The sequence below is a fragment of the Staurois parvus genome, unplaced genomic scaffold (genome assembly GCF_062004578.1).
Source record: "Staurois parvus isolate SC_StPar_1 unplaced genomic scaffold, SC_StPar_1.0 ptg000118l, whole genome shotgun sequence".
NCBI lineage: Eukaryota > Metazoa > Chordata > Amphibia > Anura > Ranidae > Staurois > Staurois parvus.
Genome location: NW_028317914.1, coordinates 1,187,217 through 1,200,714, shown reverse-complemented (window position 1 = coordinate 1,200,714; position 13,498 = coordinate 1,187,217).

Below are 13,498 nucleotides of genomic sequence, written 5' to 3'. Positions count from 1 at the left end.
TTTGGTTTGGAAGCTCCCCACAAAACAGTGGACCCTCAAAAGTATAAGTCACCCAGATTGTGTAGTCTATATACAGTTGCACCAAACAAATGATCCAAGAGTCCAAAATGTATTTATTAGTTCAGTTTAGTGACTATCTAAAGAACAACAAACAGTCAATGCATTTTGGGAGGCAGAAAGATCTCTTCCTTCCTCATGGCTACATGACAGGTGTCAAGACACATGGACTTTCAGATTATTTAAATGGTACTGAGGTAGATTAGCTAATGAAGATAAAAACTTAATAAAAATACAAAGCAATGCTGAACACAGCCAAACATATAAAGATCTCTATCGAATATATATAGATTTACCGATTCATCAACTGATTTCTGTACAGTCGCTCTGTTGTTTTTTTTCCCAATTGATCCGTGCCATCGGGTATAGTTGTCAGTACTGATCAGGGTATTCTGACAATGGGAAAGTGTCCCCGCTGTCAAACTACAATAACTCAGTGGGAGTGATTCTCCCATCAACACATTTGATGGAATTGGGTAATTTTTCTTTGTTCAACACGTTGTTCAAAATTACTAATGTATGGCCAGCCTTACTCTTTTGTCATTACATAAGAGCTACCTTGTTCTTTACATAAGCTATTGTAGTGCTACCCTTGTGAGGGCAGCTTGTATGTCTGCCCCGGTTTCCCCTTTTTTCGCCCCACAGAAAGGCACATTGTATTTCTTCAGCCAAATACACACACACTTCCACTCGTCTTCAATGACCAGTCTAGGGAATGTTTGTTTTTGGAATTTTATTATAGAACTGGGGATAGGGATAAGGAATGTAGTTGGATAAAAAATTAGAACTTTGCACACTGAATACATCTGAACTTATCTCCTAATTGAGCAGTATTGAAGTCCTGATTGAAAGCAGATAGCAGACTTCTCTTTAAAATGTAGCATCAAGTAGTTTAGGAGTGAGCAAAGTCCATTTTTGCAGTAGAAGTTGTTACAGGGCTGAGCTCCTCAGGAACAAACCAGTTACGACAGACTGCAACAGCCCAAAGGTAACGTAACTGAGCAAAGTCTTTTGCAGTAGCAACTATTCAATAAGCTCTGCAACACACTAGCCAATGTTCCCTTTTTGCAGACCCATGCTGACTATCAAGCACCAGAGGGGTAGCAAAGCACACAGAGTCCCTAGGATCTCTCAGTGTTTGTACTCACAAGTCCAAGGACAGAATGGTTGCCTCCTTCTAATCTTCCAAGTGACTCTCTCTCCAGTGATACCAGAAACATCTTTGGCAGACAGCTCTCCTCAGTCAGCTTACTGTAGAACCAGGGTCACTCTCTCTAGCTCCAGGCCCTCAGGTTGACCCACCTGAGGCTGCATGGCAGCCAGTGCGAGGCGAGGTAGCCTGCCTCCAGCCTGGCTTGGTGTCATCCTCTCTCAGAAAGGCGCTGAACCCATGTGCGCACAGAACATAAATACCACTCCCAGCATGCAACGGGACTGTCCTCCTTTGCAATTGGCAAGGGCTGTATCCATATTCATGCTGTTCTTTTGCTTAGCCTATACCCATGTTCTGGAAGGCTCTCATAACTTCCTGAAGGTGTGCAAAACTCAACAGCACCAGAGCATCGTGAGCAGACCTAACTAATCAATCACAGCACTCTTAAGCAGAGAGCTCAATTAGATTTTCCTAACAGTCTCTCTGTTAAGCAGAAAAACACAGCTATTCTTAACCTAACTGCACAAATCCTAGCACCTGACTAGGAGGGCGCTACACCATTATAGCTGATTTCATTGATTAATGATCTCTAGCTATGTTGTATGCTTATCTGGCCCTGCCTAGATGGCCTTAGTCTAATGTATACAGTCATTATGCCCAGTCATGACTACCTGTTCCCTGTGAATTTCCAAAAACCTGATCAAAAATCTTTTGAACAGTAAAAAATCTTTGTTTTCCACCCAATATTGACTCTAGTGTATGCTGTGTGTGTCCCTATAAGACTTTGGTGGAAGCATTAGACTGTAAGGTCTTCTGGGGGCAATGACTGATAACAACTCTGTAAAGCACCGCAGAATTTGTCAGCACTACATGAATAAAATGGAATAAATAAATGAATAAATCAATGTGTATTCCTTATTTCACACAGGATTGGTACCCATTATTCTTCATACCTTGCCTTCCTCTTGCAGCCTCAGATTCCCCAATGTTTTAAATCTTTCACAAAGTCATCTTTATATCTTCTGCTTTTCCCACCAATGTCTACTTTCTCAGTTCTTTTTTTTTTTAGGACAACACTGACACTTTGACTCCTTTATCTTAGGGAATTGTTAATGATTAAAAGACAGCAATCAGTTATCAGAACTACCAGTTACTATACTAGGTCTTCTTCAAAGGAAAGATTGTTGATCTTTACCTGTTTATATCAGACAGAGTCAGATAAATCATAGTTATGAAGTAGGTAAACATTCCCATTGTATTTAAAATACTATTTGATGGCTGACTTCACTAGTACTTTTGTATGCAAATGTCAAAGGAAATCTGGAAGTTTTTAGAAGAGCCATGCTTTGCCCATTCAAGTGTAAATAACCTGTAGATAAGGAATATTTTAGGTTAGCCATAGGCGGAAATGCTGGCAAGTATTGGGGATGTCTCACTGCCCATCATTCTACAGTATAGCTACCATTAGACATAGGACAGTTGAAACCTTTAAAGCTGGCCATAGATGAGTAGAATTTTGAATGCAAACACTTGGGAAGAGAAGGCTCTTAAAATGTTTGTTCATTTTTCTAAGTTCATTTTAGACCAGTTATGAGAAAATTCAAAGGAGCAGGATAGAATTTTTTTCTGGAACAAACACATTTCTAACTGTACATGGCTTTCATTCGGTAACGTCCATTTGTTCCAAAATCAGATATTAAAGGCAACAGAATTTTCTGAGAATTTTTGTAGGCATTTTCCTAAGACCTTTCTTAAGAAAAAGATAGTTCATGTAAAAGAATTTCTATAGCTGGAATTTCTCAGTCATCTTTTATTTAATGAACAATCATTTTAAAAGTCCATCTATCTTGAGATGATGAGTGATGATCATTTGCCTGCACATTCATTTCCTGAACCTGTAAGTTTCAATTTGGTATAATCTGAAATTGGAGCATGTGTATTTTATAAAATATAATATTTTTATTGCAGATCAGTCACAAGTCTGATGAGCGCTGTCTTATGTCTAGCTCAAAAACTGACCATTTCTAATAGCTTACTGGTTCCACCTTGGTCTTCCTCAATTTGGCTGAATACATGTGTTATTAATCTTGTTGCCTAACTAGAGAAATGGATAATCGGAGAATGTTGCATGATCTCTGTACGTGATAACAAGTGCTTTTGATGGTCAACCCTACACATGTACTGTAATGCTGGAATCAGTTTAGGTTTGCAGAGCTTGGGCTTAAAAAACAACTATATACCTTCTTTGCTAATAATTATATGTATGAAGGCAATAGTCTCTAAGTGCTAAAAGATAAACTACTCATATATGGAATACCAAGAATGGAATATACTGTATTAAATGATCGTTCTTATTATCCCATAGTTTATCATGTGATAGTTTATGTTTTTGGGCTTGTATTTGATATGTGCAAAGAGAGATCACACAAATATTTCTAAGTATAACATTTAATTGAGTAATGACAGATTATAGAAATTATAGAAAATATAACAAGAATACTTAACTAAAGATACTCTTTCCGCCACAGGTCTCTCCCGCGAGATAATCAGACCAGCCGCTTGCTTGAAGTATGATGCAGCTCAGGAGAGGAGATAATTATTGCAAGTTCTAGCTTTGTTATATAGGATTTTTGTGTAAGGAATGGGCAACCCCCCCACTGCAAACAACAATATGACCTTTTAAGGACTTGGTCAGTTTTCAGTGATATTCCTTTGGTATGAGTCAGCTAAGGCAACCAGACTTTGTCCTTGTATGGCCCCTTAACCAAGGCTTGGAATTCATTATTAGATATTGTGAGCTAACTAATAAATATGAAATATGCAATTTCTCCATTATCCCAATTATAGTATAGGCAGCTGTCTCCGGCTGTATCACTTAGTTTGGATTTCACCATCAACATGGGGATCCAGCCTTCGGCTTCAAGATGGCCATAGATGGACTGAAATTTGGCAGGTTTAGCAGGGACCAGCTGAACTTTGATCCAAGTGTGGGCATCCCTGTTTGACAAAAGTCAATCGTAAGATCGACTTCTGTCAAAAATGACAAGCTGGAAAACTTTTGTCAATCAGCGGCTGCAGCCAATCAGCTGCAGGCGCTGATTCGTGTATTCTGACAGTGGAAATTCCCACTGTCAGAATAGAATGCCTCAGCAGGGGGATTCTTCCATCCACCTTGAATGTCTGAAAGGAGGAATCTTTTCTTCTTTTTAGTTCAGTCTGCTAGCTGAATGAAGAAAAAAAAAAACACATCCTTTGCCAAATTTAGGATACTATCATAAAGGTACTGATGCTGAAGAACATCCAACACCCATATTTTCTAGACTGCTTGACCAGCACTGCAAGCATTTTTGCATTAGATTATCATTGCTCTGCCTTGCTCCTTGCTGGCCCAGATTGCATAACCCTGCCATATCATCTGCTTTGTTGCTGACCTTGTCAGCTTCTACCTATTCTTGCCTTCCACTTCTGCTTGGACCTTTACTATACTTGCTTGCTGCCTGCCTGCCTTGACTTCTGCCTGAATTTAGAACATGCTGCCTGCTTCTGCCTCAGCCTTCACCTGGACTTTGACCACTCTTGCTTTCCGAGACCTCAGCCTGAAACTCAACTAGTTATAGTGAATTCTACCTACCTCCACGTAGTCGCCATCCTGCTCATGTGACCTGTGACCTGAAGGTCGTGATCTGACCCTGGGGGCCACTAGGGTAACCAAAATATTACTCCTTGCGGGGTGCTCTGGTGAGGACCAAGGTGTCACTTAGAATTCGGTGGCATTTTCCAAGTGCTGAAACTACATACATTGCAGACATTCCCTTTTGAGGCCTGTGTGAAGCAAACTGCAACTGAGAACAGGAGATTTTGGATGACTTGATCTGCACTTGTGGCCAGCACTTCTCTTCTCCCTGCTTTCATCCTGGGCTCTGCCTCAATAATCATTATGTAACAGCATACTTCAGATCTTGATGAATTTTCCATACATGATGGGGCACTGGGCTCTGGAAAATCCCTGTTTTCATCTCATGCACTGGGCGGACTGCCATTATTTTCTGTGCAACAGGCAATATGTGGAAAGTACAGCACCGAGGGAGCAAAAGTAAGTTGTGGTTAATGAACATGAATCATATTGTTTGTGATGTAATATTAGGATGTGGAGAGGTTCTGCCTTTTGAAAATAAAATGAATTTACAAAAAACAGTAGATGTGGATCTGCAGAATAGTTTCAGGCAAAAAGATCTCAGCAAACAGTTATGGCTAACGTAGAACTTGTAGGAGTTGACATTAATTAAAAGGGCTAGAACCTCTGTCTGTTTTTTAAAGATTTATTCAGTTAGATTGTCAGTGTACCAACAACCTCACAGTAGTTGCCTAGTGCATTTAATATGACTGCAGAGTCTAATATGAACCAGAGTCTGACCGCATTTTCTCATGCACACTATAATCCAACAAAGCTTTCCTCAACTGGGGTGCTATCTCGGTTCTTCAGGGGTGCTGTCAAAACACATCCATAAGGCTTCAACTTTCTTCTGTGGCACTGCATTATTGTTTGTGCTGTGAGTGTGCATTATTGCTCGTTACAGCATGGAGACTTTGGAGATTATAGGATCAGACTTTTTTAAAAATCTGAATGATGCACAATTTGATCAAAACAATTTTAAGCAATTGAATAGCCATAACTTCCCTTGTCTGACTTTAACTCAGTTTGGCTTGGATTTGATCAAAATGAGTTGAATGACCAAGGTGGAATATTATTGATCCTTTTGCATTAATTGAGAGCACTGAGATACTTTGTCATAAAAATGATTGTATTTCGATCGATCAGATTATGCGGTTATATGGTGGAAACAGAAATGTGATCGATAATTTACTACCATAAGTTATGATCATATCTTAACTATCAATCGAAATCCACTTCCCAATGCGCGGCATATCGATTGAGTAAGTTGATGACTATAGATTGATATTTCCTATTGAAAGAGATCGATTAAAAAATAAATTGATAATTTATTGTAGTGTGTATGGCCGCCACTATACAAATCCTAGATTTGTCCTTATATTACATGGTTTTGGTAAGTCTAGGCCTCTGTTTACATACTGTATGTATGGTGCATTTTTTATGCACGCATGTCATGGGTACAGTAGCACATTTATATGAATGATCTGTTGTACCTGCGAGAAATGCAGGGAAAGAAGTCCCCGACCCTTTTTTTCAAATCGCGCAGCGCCTAACCATGTGGTTTGGTATGCACAAAATCCTGCCATGGGCACTGATATGTGGGGATGCTATTAAAATGAATGGCACCCCGAGCATCTACTAAAAGGTAGTGCTTCTTTTTGTGGGTCGGGAATGTACGCAGTCATGCCTTAAAACCTATCCCTGTACTGTTTCTCCCCTGTGAGAAGAAAAAGATACACTGTAAAAAATAAATAAAATAGTTAGATCTAGGTTTGCATTAGTATCAGTTGGTGTTTGGCTGAACACCCCCCGTGTTCGGTCGAACGTTCAAACCTAATGAACATTCGACTGCGAACTTCGAACTCAATGCAAGTCTATGGTGCTCGAACTTGTAGAATCAAAAGTGCCCATTTTAAAAGATTATATGCAAGTTATTGGCCATAAGAGGGTTATGGGGACTTGGGTACTGCCCTGAGGGACATGAATCAGTGAAAAACAAATTGGAAAAAGTATCGTTTTGAAAGGGGCATTATTTAACAAGAAAAAAAATTCCTTTAAATATCATGCCTGGGGGTCCCCTTAAACTACCTGCAAAGTTGTACATCTGTACAATGTATAGAACCTGCTGCAGGACTGACATTTTTTATAAAAAAACCCCCACAAAAACAAAACAGAGTGGGGTCCCCCCTTATCCATATCAGACCCTTTAGGTCTGGTAGGAAGGTTATGAGGGACCCCAGGACCCCACAGTGAAAAATGTTTAAAAAGTGCATGGGGTTCCCCCCTAAAATCCATACCAGGCCCTTTAGGTCAAAAAATGTTGTTTTGTTTTTTTGTCCAGTTAAAGGAATTTTTCAAAAGTCTGGCGTCTTTATTTTTTCTAAATATAACCCCTTTAGTGAATGGGTTTCCCTTACTCATTCACAAGGGGGTGGGCAGCATCAGGGTGCCTCCTTATTTAAAGGGGTACCCTGATGCTAATGAACCCCCTTTCCACAGACCCCCACAACCACCGGGCCAGGGTTGTGGGGAAGAGGTCCTTGTCTCCATCAGCATGGGAACACCATCCCAATGCCGACGGAACGTGGGCTGGTGAGCCACAGGGAGGGGGCCACTTGATCTCCTCCCCATTTCTTGACCTGCCAGGCCTGTGCTCAGATCAAGGGTCTGGTAGGAATTTAGGGGGGACCCCATGCTTTTTTGGGGGGTGGGGTTCCCCTTAAAATTCCTACCAAGCCTAAAGGGTCTGGTATAGCATTTCAAAAGAGAAACCCCACACGTTTTGCCCCCATTTTTGTGAGGTGGGGTCCTCTTAAATATCCTACCAGGTCTTTTTTTATGTATTTATTGTTTTATTTTTATTTGTTTTTTTTTTTACATGAGTTTTATTATTATTTATCGTATTTTTTTTATTCTTTCCTCTGTCTTTGGCAGTGTCCAGCAACACTTTGGCCAATCATGGCTCTCACAGTGCATTGTGCTGTGATTGGCCAAAGCATTGCACCTGACCTGTAGTTAGGTGCATTGCTTTAGCCAATCATAGCTCTCAGAATGCTCTGTGAGAGCGCAGTGCATTGTGGGATGCTCGGCAGGTGCATAGCCAGCCGAATGCCCTTACCGCGTTACGTTTGACTAGAACATTGAGCCCAACACTATCATCAGTGTTAGCATTAGAATCAGTGTTAGAGTCAGTATGTTTGAGGTAGAAAAAAAAATGTTAATGTCAGTGCAAGTGTCACAATGACAGATGTCTATATTAGTTTTCCGCTCACTATTCATGTGACAGATATAAACTTTGGGATTTTCACTTGTTTTTATGCTGGTGATAGTAGTTGTGAAGACACTAAATGAGGATGAATCTTCCCAATGTGAACACAAACAGCAATAAAAACATGACAGAGGTTCTAACCCTTCTCCACTATACCCAAAATGAAAATTTCCATATAGCTATGGTTAGGATTAGGCTCACTGCTAATTTTCCAAAGCAATTGTTCACCTATATGAGCCCACTGTCACATGTTCCTTGCTGGCTCCTCTGGTGATGACCAGTTATCCAACACTGCAGTGCAGGCTCAATGCCAACCCATTAGGGTTGCACTGGTACCCATACCGGTATTGGTGCCAATACTAAGCATTTGCATGAGTACTTGTACTCATACAATACTAAAACCAATACTATTTTTTGCAATTTCATTGCGACTTCTGTTGAATAAAGCCACAAGCCACAATTAAATCGGAGGACCAAATTGCACTGATCTGAGGCTTTGAAATCACACAGTGTGGCTTGGAGCTCATGCTACTTAAGTGCGATTTTAAAGCCGCAGATCAGTGCTTTGAAATTCTGATGCTTAAGCACGATTTCAAAGCCATAGATCAGTGCGATTTGGACCTCCAATTTCATTGCAGCTTGCGACTTCATTTAACAGAAGTCAATGCAGGTCGCAATGAAATCACAAATGGGATGCAACTTTTCATGTGATTTTGAACTGTCAAATCGCATGACAAATTGCACTGTTGTGAACCATAAATAATAAATGCATCCAAGGGCAAAAAAAGCATCAGTAATTGGTACTTGGTACTTGTGCTCAGACTTAAAAAACTGGTATTGATGCATCCCTACAACCCAATTTTTGTTATTGCTCCTTGAATGACATTATAATGCCTCTGTTGTCTTCTGGAGCCTAAGAGGACCCCACCATTGGACAGCAGAAGTCTCCACCACATCCAAGCAGTGACATTGATACTTAAAGAAGGGTCCTCCTGCTCTGTAGTGAGGAATAGTGAAGACTTGGAACCCGGCCCATGTATTTTGGACTTTTTTATAATGGTTACAGCAATTACATGGAGGGGGTTGTGTTGAGCTGATGTCTTGTGCTGAGCTGGGGGGGGGGGAGGGGGGCAGAGCAGAGAGCGGTGACTGACAGTCACCGCTCTCTGCTCAGAACTGCTGTGAGAACTTAGCAATCAGTGATCATGTGATCACTGAGTTCTCACCCTTAGAGCCGGCAAGGGACAGATGCTGCTGCACAATGCTGCATCCACCTAAGTAAGTATAATTGGGGATAAAAAAATCCCACACTTCTCTTTTAAACCTCCTGTTGCATTCAGTGGGTAGTACTGCCACCAAAAATGACGCATTCAAGTCAATAGGGCCACGCTGCAACTGCCCTGCAGCAAATGCCACATGGTGGTTCAGCCTTTTGAGAGTCAAAATAGGCACCTGTCAGCCTTAGCGGCAAAGGTTGTCACACTTCTGAAATGGTCCTAAGGCTTGATTTAGACCTTTGTGTATGCAGTTGTGCACGCACATCACGTGTAGGGAAGCTCATTTATTTCAATGGGCTTACAATATCAGCAAGAAACATAGGGAGAAAAGTCTCAACTCTTTGTAAAAAAATCAAGCTGCTATTTTGTGTGCGTTCCCTGCATGCACAGATCGAATCCAAGCGTTACAAGGTCATTTTGTTCTGTTTTAGTTTATCTGATTTATATGTGCTGTCTGTAGAGTTTTGTTTTGCAAACACAGTTTTGTGTATAACTACACCCTTTATAAAAAGAGGTAAGACCAGAAACGACTGCTGTTTTCCAGGCATATTACCTTGCATATTTCTTTTATGAGATGTAATGGGTGCCTATAATAAATACTGGGTGCAGGTTTACAGTGAGAAAATTCAAAGTATTGTTTTTTATTTTTTTACTTTAGCATGCAGTTTTCTAGCACGTTATTTGTCCTTTATTTGAACTGATTCTGCCATCTAGTGGTTAAAATGAAGAAAACAGAATAAGAGACATCCATACTTAAAAAAATAAAACAAAAAAAACCTGTAACGTCACCCCCGTTTCTGAACCATCATATACTCCATTCTATTGTGAAAAAAAAAATACATACATCATAGGTAAGAGTTACAAAATAGACATTACATTTAGGCAGACTTTTAGGTGTGACCCATGAGGGTTAGAGAGTTGAATAGTTACTAATGAAATGCATATATACAGGGGCGGACTGACCATTTGGAAACTCGGGCACTGCCCGAGGGCCCAGGGTCAGTAGGGGGCCCCATGAAATGCCCCTGGTACCTTTTTCATAGGGTTTTTTGAGTTTGGGCAAGGACACAGGGGCCCCATGATCCCCTCTTGCCCGAGGGCCCCATGAGTTGTCAGTCCGCCCCTGCATATATACAGTATGTATGTTTCCCTTCTACACTTTTCTTCTGTTGTGTTCACCATTGATCAATGTCTGTATAAGAATGAAATTGATTCCATTGAATCCAGAATCAGTAGCATGCAGTACTGTCATACCAGAACTGTACTAAAATCATATTCGGGGTTGCCAACCTCCTGGTAAATTTATGGACATGTTGTAAATTTTGGCTGATTTACAAATTGTCCATAAATGTCCGATACGGACAGCGGCTGCCTATAAAAAAATATGGCCACAGGCCGGCTTCAGCCACGCTCAGATGGGATGGAGGGGAAGTGTGTGGGCGTGATGTCATGGCCCTTCTAGGCGCATTTTATGAATGAGAAAGAAGTCAAGGAAGAATACAGAGGATGGAGTGGAGATGATGGTAGAATACAAACAGAAGATATAGATGATGGTAGAATACACACAAAGGTTGGAGATGATAGTAAAATACACACAGAGAATGGAGGTGATGATAGAGTAAATACAGAGGATGGAGATGATGGTAAAATAAAGAGGGTGGAGATAAGGGTAGAATATACAAAGAGAATGGAGATGATAGTAGAATATAGAGGGTGGACATGATGATAGAATACACAGGGAGAACAGAGATGATGGTAGAATATAGAGGGTGGAGATGTGGCAGAATTTACACTGAGAATGGAGATGATGGTAGAATACAGAGGATAGAGATGATGGCAGAATACAAACAGAGAATAACGATGATGGTAGAATACAGAGGATTTAGATTATGGTAGAATACACACAGGACAGAGATGATGGTAGAATGCAGAGGATTTAGATTATGGTAGAATACACACATAGGATGGAGATGATGGTAGAATACAGAGAATGGAGATGATGGCAGAATACACACAGGACAGAGATGATGGTAGAATACAGAGGATTTAGATTATGGTAGAATACACACATAGGATGGAGATGATGGTAGAATACAGAGAATGGAGATGATGGCAGAATACACACAGAGGATGGAGATTATAGTAGAATACAGAGGATGGAGATGATGGAATATATCGGCTGTACTGTATGAGGGTGGTTTGGGTTTTGGGAGGTATTTTGGGGAATTTTAATAATTGTGTCTCCTTCTGTACTCTTTGCTGACATGAGATGGGAGGGACAAAAAGTAAGGAGGGCAGTGAAAGTAAATGGAGGGGGAGTCAGACCCCCACTGACAGGAAGATGCCTCCAGAGGTGAATGTTGGAATAGGGGATGGGTGAGTACAGAGGTAAGTGGTGAATGGGGGGAGTACAGAGATGAGTGGTGGAATTGGGGTGGATACAGAAATGAGTGATGAAATGGGGGGGGGGTGCAGAGATGAGTGATGGAATGGGGAATAAGGTCTGCCTGCCCGAGCCGGGACTGTGACACAGAGGGGGTAATAAGAGGTGCCGCCCGGAGGACTGTGCCTGACTGCACTGATGTAAGGGGGATTGAATAAAGTTAACTTTCACAGTAGAGGGATATTTGAAACAAGGGATTGTTTGTGGGTTTTATTAACTATTTAGAGGGTACATGGTGTTGATTATATACAGTATTGACTTTGTGCACTTTGTATGTGATGATCTTTTTGCACTATACATGAGTAGATGGTATATAATACAGTATATGTCTGATTTTGCACTTTGTTGGCACATTGCACTTTTATAAGGGTAGGGTAGATAGAACAGATAGCTAGATAGAACAGATAGCTGGGTTTGTTTTTGAGTGCAGGTAGCGCTCCATATTTATTTCTTTGAGATTCTTGATGGTTGCATCATAGAGAATAGCAGCTGCTGTGAGGGATTAGACCCGTTTTTGGAGGCACTTGATTGATTGTGACGCAGTCCCTTACTTTATACACTTACATCAGAGTCTGCAGGATTCCCCCTTACAGTGCATGGGGGGAGCTCTGTGGACTCTGATGTAAGGTAAAACTTTGTGGACTGCGATGTAAAGGGGAACTCTGGGGAGTCTGATGTTAAGGGGAGCTCTGTAAACTCTTATGTAAGGGTGGGGGTCTGGTGATCAGAGACCCCCTTACATCAGAGTTCTCTTTAACATGAGTCTGCAGCATTTCTCCTTACATCATTCCTCAGAGTTCTCTGTTACATCAGGGTCCATCGAGTTACTGTACATTTTACATCAAGGTCTGCAGAGTTCTCCCTTGCATTGCAAAGGGGAACCCTGCAGACTCAGATGTAAGGGGAAACTCTGTGCTGGGTTATACCGTATTACCCTGGCCTTCATGTAAATGTAGAAATATGTTTTTTGCCTTAATCCTTCACGCCTAAGGTTAAAACAAATCTTAAAGCCTAAGCACAATTTTGCAACTTTGAACTCATGTGTTAACAAAACTGTGGAGGTGTCTTGTGTGGAGTGCAGACATGGAAACCTCTATTTTCCAGCTAGCTTGGCTTTTTCTCTTTTGTCATTACCAAAGCTTTCACTCAATATTAAATTTATTTTCCACCTAGATAGCTAGGCGGAGCTAGATCCTAATTGTTAGACAGAGGCTGAGTAGTAGCCTGCAGTCAGAGGGAGGTCAAATTGTGGTCAGGGCTGAGAAGCTCTGCAGACCAGCCCCTCTGGAATTTCCCTCTGCTCTAAAACTTTGGAGAAAGGTTTATTAACAGTGTGCAGATCTGAAGGGTGGCTGGTTTGTACTCTTAGGGGATCCTGGCCAATCCCCAACAGGAGGCTTGGTAAGGGGCCACGACAACCTTTAAGAGTGGCTGAGCATGCTCAGCAGCAGGAGAATTCGGGTGGAAGAGAGAGAGAAGGATGTGAGGCTGGAGGCAGGAGCCTGTGAGGGGGCCCAGATAGAGAGGAGCTCACCTGCAGGCTGAGGACCTTGGAAGGCTGAAAACTTGGAACTTTGCTGGCCCCCTGAGAGAGGACCACCTGTGTGGCAGGGAAGGAGCGACCCAG